We start from the raw sequence: 11,141 nt of genomic DNA on the forward strand, positions 1-11,141 counted from the left end.
TAATGAAAATCCCCAACTCTGATGACTGCTTGTGTGTGTATGTGTGTAATTAGGAAGCACCCAACTTTAAGCAGCTAGGTGTAATGATTTTTTTAAATCCAAAGCCAATTGTGTGTGTGTCAATCAGAAAGAGAGAGGAAGAGAAGTTGAGTATTATATATATATATATATATTATATATCATATTCTTGCTTAAACAAAAACACACAACAAACAATCACACGCTGTATCCATCTCCATCTGAGCGTGTGTAGTACTATGCTGATGACCTTCCTTGAACCGAACAGAGAAGGTGAAGAATTATAGAATGGATTTATACTTTACCACTGCACTTTCTCCTGGTTTGAAAACACTTGGTTTGGAATTATTATAACAAGCATTGCCCAAAACAAACAATATTTTAAATCTCAGAATATTCTGAAAGTTTTATATACAGTATTGATTAAACAGTGTGTTTATATGAAGTACAAAACAACAACAATTCCCTGTTCTCTCCTTTCTGTCAAGTCTTTTATTCCAATGTATAGTTTTATTACTGCATTATTAGTTTAATTATGCAAATCAGCTGATGGAATTTCATTTAGGGGGTCTCAACAGACCACCCTCTTTTTTTCTGTACTTACTTTTTGAAGTAATTTGCTCTGACAGTGAAAGTAAGTGGGATATGCATGTTTAACAATCGTGCTATTTAGTGGCAGACAAATTGTGCAGTATTTAAAAAAAATGGGGATCTTAGTTTACATACACAACTCATTAAGCAATAAGTAATCGTAATATGGCACATATACACACACACACACACACACACACACATATACGCTTATACACATGCACACAAACAAGCAGTCATCAGAGTTGGGGATTTTCATTAAGAAACACATATAGGCCTGTTGGATAGTGCTAGCATTGACTGTTTTGTTAAGAATCGTTCCAACTTTATTTATTTTATTTCTCTGCTGTTACTTGTTAAAGTTGGCTCGTATAAGTGCTACATAGGTCAAAAGCAACCCAACAACCCCATAAACTCCTAAGCTGCTATGTGAGTCCAAAAAGGATATTCGGTCGGTTCTCATAAAAACAGAGCTATACATTCTGTGTGTATGTATTCTGCTTGCACTCAGGTTCGTCGATTTGTGGTAGTTCATCAAGATTTCATTTTGGATTGATGTTTTCCATCCCAGAGAGAGACCATTAATTACCAGTAACCATTCTGGGAAAACACACACACACACACACACACACACACACACACACACACTCTGCTACATGCTCTGGGGACTTCCCAGATATGCCACTGCTGTAGCAGGAACAAGCTACAATAGAACTGGTAGACCATGGAGGGAGTATTGAAAATTGGCTTTAGGCTGCACTGAGAGAATGAACAACCTCAGTCTGGACTGTAGCTATTTTCTTATATATCAGTAGTGTGGACCTGCAGGCAGGTAATCTTTATTTGAAAACACTGTGATATAGTAGTAATATACATCATTTTATTTCATACTACACTGTTTGTTCCAGCTGTTTATTATGTTATTTTATTGTTTGTAATTGTGAGTTATTGAGACTTAAGATAAAACCAACACCAATAAATATAACACCGCTTGCATGCTAAAAAGGAAAAAAAAACAATCTTCTAAAGTCATCTATCACTCCAAATATTTCATTAAGCACAATTTCCTTTTGTCCACACTAAAAGGCTTTATTTGGTTCTTGTCAGGATCATAAGCTGCTGAAGCCTAACAACCAAATTTCAGGCCATTTATCGCTTGATGAACACATTATCAGGAAGAACATTTTACTATTGCTGCTCACGCTTGCTCTGATGTATCCCCTCTAAAAGGCATAATCCTCTAGCAGACATCATGAAGCATACTTTCAGCTAATTAGTCACTCCATAGTCTGAGTAAGACACTTCTTTATGTTTTAAAGTTTCTTTTTTTTTTTTTTTTTTTAATCTTTTTTCTATATCCCAGCATGCATTGGGCAGACACCTTGGACATAGGGCTAACAGCAGTAGACAGACAATCACACTCACAATGTAAAGTCCAATATTTCTGACTTAAATGTCTTTGGATGGTAGAAGGAAACAAAGCAGCTGTTCTTGCAACTAATTAATACAGTCAGGTCCTGAACAACAGCAACTACAATGTTAACCTCAGCAGCAGATTGTTAGCAGCATTATGTAGGCATCGTATTACATTAGCATGCGTCATTCTGTGAAATGTTGACATATTGAATTCTTTGAGCGTGTGTGCAATGTGCTGCGTTAGTTACGGGAACTGTGTGCTGATATATTGGTGGCAAATGGGGCAGATGCTTCCTTTCTCAGAGCATTCAATATCCTCCTTCTCTCACTCATTTTGTTCTGTCCATAAAAACAACCACCAGACAGATATTAAAACCTGATGCAATCACAGAGAGCCTCGGCCATCGCACCCTCAGAGAGCTGAAAACAGAATGAGACAGATGGAAAGGATAATAAAATACTGGCAAAAAGAGCAACATAACAGCTGTGCAGTTGTTACTTATGAATCTTATTGGCATTAGCTTGCTTGTCAATGAAAGAGACTCATTGAAGTAGGCCTCCTCTGGCGGTGCATCGTATCTAATTGCATGTGGGCAATGTGGGACCCACATCCCCATCATATCAAGTCAGTTTGTTTATTTATTACCTAGTTTCAAAAATTGTATTTACTTAAAAAAAAAAAAACAATAAAAAGAAGAATGAAAGATAATTTCTCCAGTTTCTGATAAATCAGCCTTTTTGTGATACAAGCACAGTGATCTGCCTTATCATGTCCCATATTGATGCTCATTTCTAGAAAAAAAACTACAGTGAAGTGAACACTTTACACCCATTTGGAAAAACAAACATGAAGGCTAATTTTGTGACTAAATAACTTGTGTTATTTAAAAGTAACAATTCACCAGTTCAACAGGAATTTGTTATCAAATATCAGACTTCAGAATTCCTCTACTGGCAATAAAATGTGGTATTTAAATATGTCTTTTTCATAGTAAAATCTTGCCAGTTTTGTTGACTCTTATATGCTAAACAAGAAGTATTTTGTTTATAGTGAGCAGAAATCATGAAAAAAACTGGTTAGTGCACTGAATGTGTTTATAGTTTTGCATCATTTAAAGTGCACCAGACTATTGTTGCAAATTCTGACCTTCTGTTCATTGTGCCAAGGTACACATGGTGGTTGAACAAGTGTAACTATAACAAACAACTCAAGCACACAGCATTGGTGTCATATGTGGTACAGATTGTAAAGCCCTCTGAGAAATATATGACTAAAACTGACTTGACATTAACACAGTGGCACACAAAAAGCTGCGTCAGCATGCCAAATGGTCTTTTTCATGGCACATATGAAAGTTTGTTTAACAGATCACTTAAGTCAGTTTGAATAGCACTGCCATTGCATTCAATGGTTTCTTCTGAGTAGTTTCTAACTCCCTCTGTCATCATGTCCTCACTCGTAGCCTTTGCTACCCAAATTTATTTTCCTTTTTTCATTTTAAAACTTCTGCTCATCAGTCAGTCATTAGTAATCTTCGCTTAGATGAAATTGGCCGACAGCCCCGGGACCGAACCCAATCACTTGTACAAAATCAGCCCTTGTTTTTCTGTCTCTTCACTTCCTCCCCTCGCTCTTTTGTCTCCTACCTCCTGGCAATCAGAGCCTAACATCGTCTCTGCCCCCAAATTACAGAACTCAATCAGGGGCACTTTTCTGTTGAACTCCTGGATGGATCTCTTTTCAAGCACCATGCAAATGGATGAAACACTTCACACTCATCACCAAAGTACAACGTTGTTGATTCTCCATTTCATCCATGTAGTGACTGTGATATCCTAATCACTCTTTGAAGTGCATTGTGTCCATGAAATATGCCTGATAGTTGTCCCTCTCTGAGATCATCCAGCCCAGTTTGCCTCTTGTTTTTTTTCTCTTCTCAGGTCATTCATGCCAAAGTTGGGGTTCATGAATGTTGATGATTGATTTACGAATCTAGATTTACATCAATTTTTGCCCAATTTCCTCTGCAGAAAGATTACATTTTCCAGTCTCTTCATTTTATGTAGTCATGATTTTTCTTTAATCACTCTGAAGTACTTTCAGAGTTTGAGTTCCCATTCTGTTAGTCAGTAAAGAATATGTGTGCAATTTTCCTGTGGCAACTGTTTTCTCCACACCCTCAAATAATTAGCATTACTTAACCATTAATCACCTCGTTCAAATTAAACTCCAGTAGGGACTCAAAAATAGCAGAGTCCAAAAAGGGCTGTTGTTCTTTAAATGCATTCTCAACTGAAACCTACAGTTATTTATGGTGACAAAAGAAAATATCCAACTAAAAAAATCGGGTTTATGTTCTTAGGTAAAGTGAGATGTTTTTCACAGTAGCAAACATGCAAAACGTATGAATAGTTGGACAACAGCATCCTCTATGCAACAGGGAGCAAAAGAGGTTATTGAAATGCACGTCCTATTTTGTTCTAACACCAGCAATATCCATAACACAGAAATGGGGGAACCAATCAGATCTTGTAAACCCTCCTCCCATTGCAACTACAGAGATGACTCGAGATTGTGTGAATTAATTTAGATTCATCGAACATCTTATTATCCATTCCAACATGTTTGATATTCAGTCTTGTTTTTATTTTCCTTAAAGTGCCAAAGGATGTTCAGTTGTGATTAATGACCACCCTCATTACCCAAAACAGCTCTCTGTTGTTCTTTAAGGAATACAAGAACTACATCTACTTAGGGAAAATTCAGTCTATTAAGTACTATATTGCCTGCAGGATATTTTCAGCGCTGCCACACAAGACGATTTATGAAAAGAAGCACAGGGCTGTTGAGAATTGTTACATTAACGGCTTGTAGCTTTGGAGCTGTTGTTGAAACTGTGATCAAATACAGCATCTCATAGTGGTGTAAGTGTGACATTGCCCTGCAAATGCATCTCACTTTTGCTGCCTCCTGGTTCTCACCAAGGGGGTAAGCAAGCGTCTACAAAGTGTAGCTCCTATGGAGCCATTTTGTTGCTATCAAGCCATCACCCACCGTTAGCATCCTATTGACTGCCATTCATTTTGGTGCCACTTTGACAGCGAATAACTTTACATCTGAAGCGTTTAAATACTCTATTTGAGAGAGAAACACGACAATGTATAAAAGGCTCCATTACCTTGTATCTCACGTTATGCCTCCGTAGCAGATGTTTTTGTAAAAATAGGCTAACGATTGTGTCATAACCACGCGACTTACTGTCGCATAGTAGAGGAATTACCGTATAGTACAGGAGAAGCTCGCAGGCAGTTTCGACTTACATTAGCTGTTTAAGTTTAATTACTAATGTTAACTAGCATTTTAGTTAGCAATAATTAACCTGTGCCTATATTATCTCCTAACATATACCTACGCTCTCTGTCTCTGCAAGATTGGGAATGATTGAGATTTCTCTTGGCACAGCTACCAGAAGACTTACAACTTTCAGACAGGTTGCTCACGTCACATCTACGTAGTCAAGCTCAGTTTGAGGCTGTGCAGTAACGCTCAGCCATCACCGGAAAAGTGCTTCTAATTCACTTCACTGGTCTCCGCAGAAAACAACCGCGTCACTTTGTCCACTTCTTTAACTGTCTATGGTTATCCCAACTGACAGCAGGGAATTGAACAGGACTGCAGTGCATTGCAGTGGGTGGACATGTCAGAACAGCATGACTGCTGAAGTAGCAACGCCACCATTCACAGTGGGCCAAGGAAATGGCTGTTAGTGAGAGTGAGTGCCCGGGCCAAGTGTCCAGACAGCTCAGTGCATGGGCTGGAGTTTATAGTGGGCTTTTAAAGTGGACCCACCGAACAAGATCCCCTGGAGTTTATCAGCACTGGTAGTTGTATAGAATTCTCACCTGTTCTGTTTTTTAAAGAGGGATACATCATAAAAATAAGGCTGAGGATGTTTTATTTATTGTGTGCAAATGAAAGAGTGTACGTGAATACAACTGTTGAAAGACAAGCGCTTTGGGAGGATGTTTTGTTTTATGCCTCGAAAGTTGGAAATACAGTATACCATAGTAGTGCGTGACAAATCTTCTGAGACAAGACAACCATGCCTAAAATAAATACTGTGTATTTGTTTTTTCTTGTCAAAGAGTATTAAAATGATGTGGTTGGTTTCCAAAACACAGGCCAGGGTTTTGTTGAGAGAAGTAAAATGTAACCATAAATCTGGTATTCACTCACTCAGAGTGATTTGCTGTGTGATTTTTTTTCTGACTCCATTGTGTATTGATACTGTAGTATAGGGGGGAAATATGTAGTATATGACCATTCTATAACTTTCTATAAACTTTGCTTAAAGGTTTTTTATAAGGGAATCCTATGAACTTTACTCTACATTCACTGAGAACATCTGGAAATTGTTAACATGAGTAGGGGTTCCCCCAAGACAGAAGATACCTTTTTTGGAGTTGTGCCAGATAACAGGCATCGATTGGTCAGTTACCCATCCAATGGTATACTTACAAAATTACGTCCTATGTTGATACAATGCATAGGATATATATGTTGCTCACACAAAGAAAAGTCGGAACGACTTTTTGGAAGAATTTGGGTTGGACGTTCTCCAAGCTCTCTACAGGAGTTTGTAAAATTGATGCTGAATCTTTGTTTGTAATAAACCTTTTTATAATCAAGAACAGTGTCGGCGGATTCCTCTTCATACAGCATCACAGCATTACTATTTAAGACACCACAATTTCATATTTCAACACACACTGGAATGCTTATTTTTAGTCCCACAAATGTAAACTGTACTGCATTTGCCTTTCTCATTCTTTTTTTTAGCATGGGAATACCCTTGTAAGTTTAAGCCATTTTTTTTAAGGCATTTAACCTAGACCTAATAATATATTCGTTTTGGCTCAAACTTGATCATTTTCTTCTTAACACCAGTAAGCAAGTGAAAAACATTTCCGATTTTCTGGCAAAATGAAATTGTGAATGCCATGGCTACCTTCATGCCAAAGAATAAAATGTTTGAATGTTGTGTGCAAATAATCGTTTGTGTGTTAGATAGTGGTAGGGGTTTAAGGAAGGGGTGGTGAGGTTCATGTTAGGGCTGGGTCTTTTAACCCTGAGAGACCTGCAGGGCCGCTGGTCATCTCGGCCAACACTATTGTCTTAGAGGCTGTAGCTGGCTTCGTTTTAAAGTTCCTTGTATAATTTAAAGCATTAGTTCTCTGAGAATCTCTTTCATATCCACGCACAATTGGTATTGTAACTGAAATATCCCTAATCTAATTGATATTGAATCGGATATCTTATCAAATCACCTTGTGAATCAGAATTGAATCGATAGGGGAAAACATTGGTGATACCCATCCCTAGTTCATGTTGACCGCATCTGCTTGTGTGTGAGGATGCATTATTTATTGTGTCCACTTAAGCACAGACACAACGTTTTTCCAATTTTCTACCCGGGAAGACGCCAAACTAAATTAACAGCAGACACAAAACAATGAGACAGTGTTGTTAGCCCTGGCAGTCAATGAAGCACCCACTAGTCTTGTATCTTGAGTCTTACTGTCTTCTCACTAATAGACATTATAATTAAAAATACAGCTTTTTAAAGGACATGTTATCAGCAAGGCAATGCAGTGGTATGATGTCTACTAAAAATAAAAGAAAACAAGAGGGAAAACATGAGACGTGTGAGGAAAAAAGTGTATATACAGGATGAGGGAAAAGAATGATGAGACTTAAAAATGTAATATAGTAATGTCAGAGTAGGGGGGTAAAGGTGCAGGGTGAGAGGGAATGTGAGGGTTGTAGAATAGAGAATGAGGTTCATTGTCAGGCAGTAGAGGGCCCAGATTAGATCACAAACTCTACTGTTTTACGAGTGCAAGACCAAAGAAAGAGACTGAGAACAAGAAAAGGGAGCAGGGTGTATACAGTAGGTGGATGGTGGAAACTAAAAATAAGTTTTGTGCAGAGACCAAAGGGCAAGACAGGAGTTGAGAAAATGGTTAAGGAGGATGCAACCTCGTTTCCTACGATTTACATTTATATGCAGCTATTTTATTTTATTTTTCTGTGTGTGGTTTCTTATTTCATCCAGCACTGAATAATGTAAAACATCTGCTGCTGCTCTAATGAAACAGAAACATATTAGGCATACTCCATAATAAATTTCTCATTTGGGCGTGTTACTTTTATACATATTGAGTTGCAATTGGTTTAATAGGCAACAAAGGAAATTATTACAGCGTAAGTGGGCCTATGGCTGGGCATCGTTCAAAATCTTTCGATCCGGTGCCAATTTCGATATTTCAGTTTTCGATGCCGGTTCCTTAACGATACTTTTTTCGATACCATATGTTTTAAAATCCATTTTAACATCAACAAAAATACATTAAACATAAAACTTTTTATTTTCCACCTTAATTGTGAATCAAAACAGTTATTAATTAAAAGAATTCTGGTAACACTGCTCATAACATTAATAAAACTGGTTGTGCTTTTGGATAGGGATGTGCCAGTCAGATACTCAGTATTGGTATCAATCCAAACTTGGCCAAAATTAACAAAAAAATGGAAACCTTTTTGTCACAACATGAACATATTATGAATAATAAATAAATAAAGAAATTACATTGTGTACAGGCTAATATTGAACTAACTAAAATGCAAAGGAATGTAAACAACAAAGACTTTTTAGGAATTTTATGTTCTAGGAACTGCAAAAATCCCTCCGGTCGGAAAGCGGCTATTGAACTAATGGAGAACTAACTTAAAGGAGAGTTCCGGCCAATTTTTACGTTAATCTTGATCGCTATAAATATGCGTGTACTTTCGATTGAAAAAACCCGACCCGAATCGGTGCAGGCAACACGGAGTAGCTGCAGCTACGTGTACAAGCTTCCACTGAGCTAAAACGGCAGTTGTCGGGGCAAGTTTTAGAGTGCCTTTGTGCCTCTTAACAGACACAAAATGCAATTAATATGTCTTTGCTACATGAACAGGGCCCTTACGTGACAACAAGATAAGTTTTCAACTCAGACATTGTTTAAAATCACCTACCCTGGTCCCTGTCTCGATCCTGCCGGTAGCTGCTAGCTGCTAGCTGCCGTCCGATGACTGTGTTCAGCCATTCTTCTGTGATAATCATCCCGACAACAATCCACGGAGCGGTGGTGGTCTGGCTATTTTTTTTCGGTGCCATAAAAGTATCGATGTTCGGTGCCCAGCCCTAAGTGGGCCCATTTCCTTATTTTTGAAATGGTGTACTGAGTGCAGGTAATATGTATATATTTGTCTGGAGGCTGATGGCTCTGTGGTGAGCTGAAATTATTTTATGGATCTCAAATAAAGTGATATTAAACTTTGATAAGGTTCATGATATCAGCAGCTGAGATGGCTGGCTTTGCACATAGCACCACTGCTCTTTCTGCAAGCACATACCACTGTCCACCACAGCTTCGGAACTACTCCTTGCTTTGGTTGGGGCTGTGAGTTGATTGATAATGTACTGGCTTTAGTGTTGTATGCTCTATGTATGGGTTCAATTTGGCTAAAAATCAATAATGACCAAATTCATCCAAAATTGACCCATAATCCAAAGTGAACTGATATAGATTGGAGATTGTTTTTGCCTAATATTGTTAGCAGCACATGTAACAGATTTCACCGAAATGCGCATTAGAAGTTGTGGTTAACTTCTTCTCTTGTGTTTTTTACACACAGGCACACATTGTACCTTTGACTTGTTTTAATTAGAGAACCAGAATTTTTTTTATTGATTGTTCATCTTTTGTACTGATCATTCAACAATGAATGTCCATCTAAGCCTCAGTGGTGGTCCAACTGTCAGTCAGCAAACATTGTCTATTCACAAAATGAACAGGGCTTTTACTTTGAAACAACAACATCACCACAAAAAAACCTAACCCTGACCCCATTTGCAACTATATGCATGCATGCAGTTGATTGACATAAAAAACAATACATCAAAAAAAGAGTTTTAAGAGCAATATTGACAGCAAATGCTTCACTTGACAGAAGTGACAGAAAAAAAGAGTTGACAGAGTTAACATTTTATTTTGTCTTGAGGAAACAAGTGCAAGAATGAGTGTGTTGTCTACGTTATTTATGCTACTCACATGGTAATGTATTATTAGCGGAGGCAATGAGACTAGCAAGCCAATAATGCCAATATTCAGAAAAAACAAGCCATTTCTACATGCCTATGGAAATTTATAAATTGAAAAAAAATGCAAATATCTCTAAGAACTAATACATAGAACCATTTCTGTATATGTGAGGAAATGTAGAATATTTTAAGAGAGGGTACGCTATGGCTTTGCCTTTTCTGTCACTGTGAGCTGTAGGCTATTATATGGCCAAAGAGACATCAGTCTGTTAGAAATGTGACATGAAATTACCCACAATCCCTTTCTGCCCTCCCATCAACTTGTCAGTTTCACACCCCCCCAGAGTTGCAGGGTAATTTAGGTGGGGATTTTGTGTGTGTGTGTGTGTGTGTGTGTGTGTGTGTGTGTGTGAGAATGTGAATGAGAAAGAGATAAGTCGTATACTCAGGTTGAAAGATTGACAATGAATGCAATGGAACTTTCTTTCTGAAGATAAAGACAGATTGGTGGAGTCCAACAGCACAAACTTCTTGCTGTTACTTCTTCATTTGCAAAGTCATTACAGACTAGTCTTAGTGCAAGTGATTTGACAATGAAGGTAAACTCCTCAAGTGCCTCATTAACTACTATATGGATTTCACCAACATTCCTCACTTAATATGACAGCTTTTTAACAATAAATGACAACTTGTGGTATAATATTAGCCTGCTTTGAAAGACTAATTTGCCTTGGAATATTGCCTCAAGGCTCTGCAATCAAATTTGGGCTTACCAACCAGACACTGAAGCCTCTAAGGCTCTGCCAAAGGCCCTTACTAATGTCTTTCGGGACTTGATCGTACTAATAAATTCCTGAAGTAAGTTTTGAACACCTGGCTTAGTCCCTAGACTAAAGACAGGCCTCATCTACTTTCCATCTGTTTGGCTGTGGTGGGTTCCAGATGTGCTGACTAGGAACAGTAACGAAG

This window comes from Sander lucioperca, chromosome 19, assembly GCF_008315115.2.
Source record: "Sander lucioperca isolate FBNREF2018 chromosome 19, SLUC_FBN_1.2, whole genome shotgun sequence".
Lineage (NCBI taxonomy): Eukaryota > Metazoa > Chordata > Actinopteri > Perciformes > Percidae > Sander > Sander lucioperca.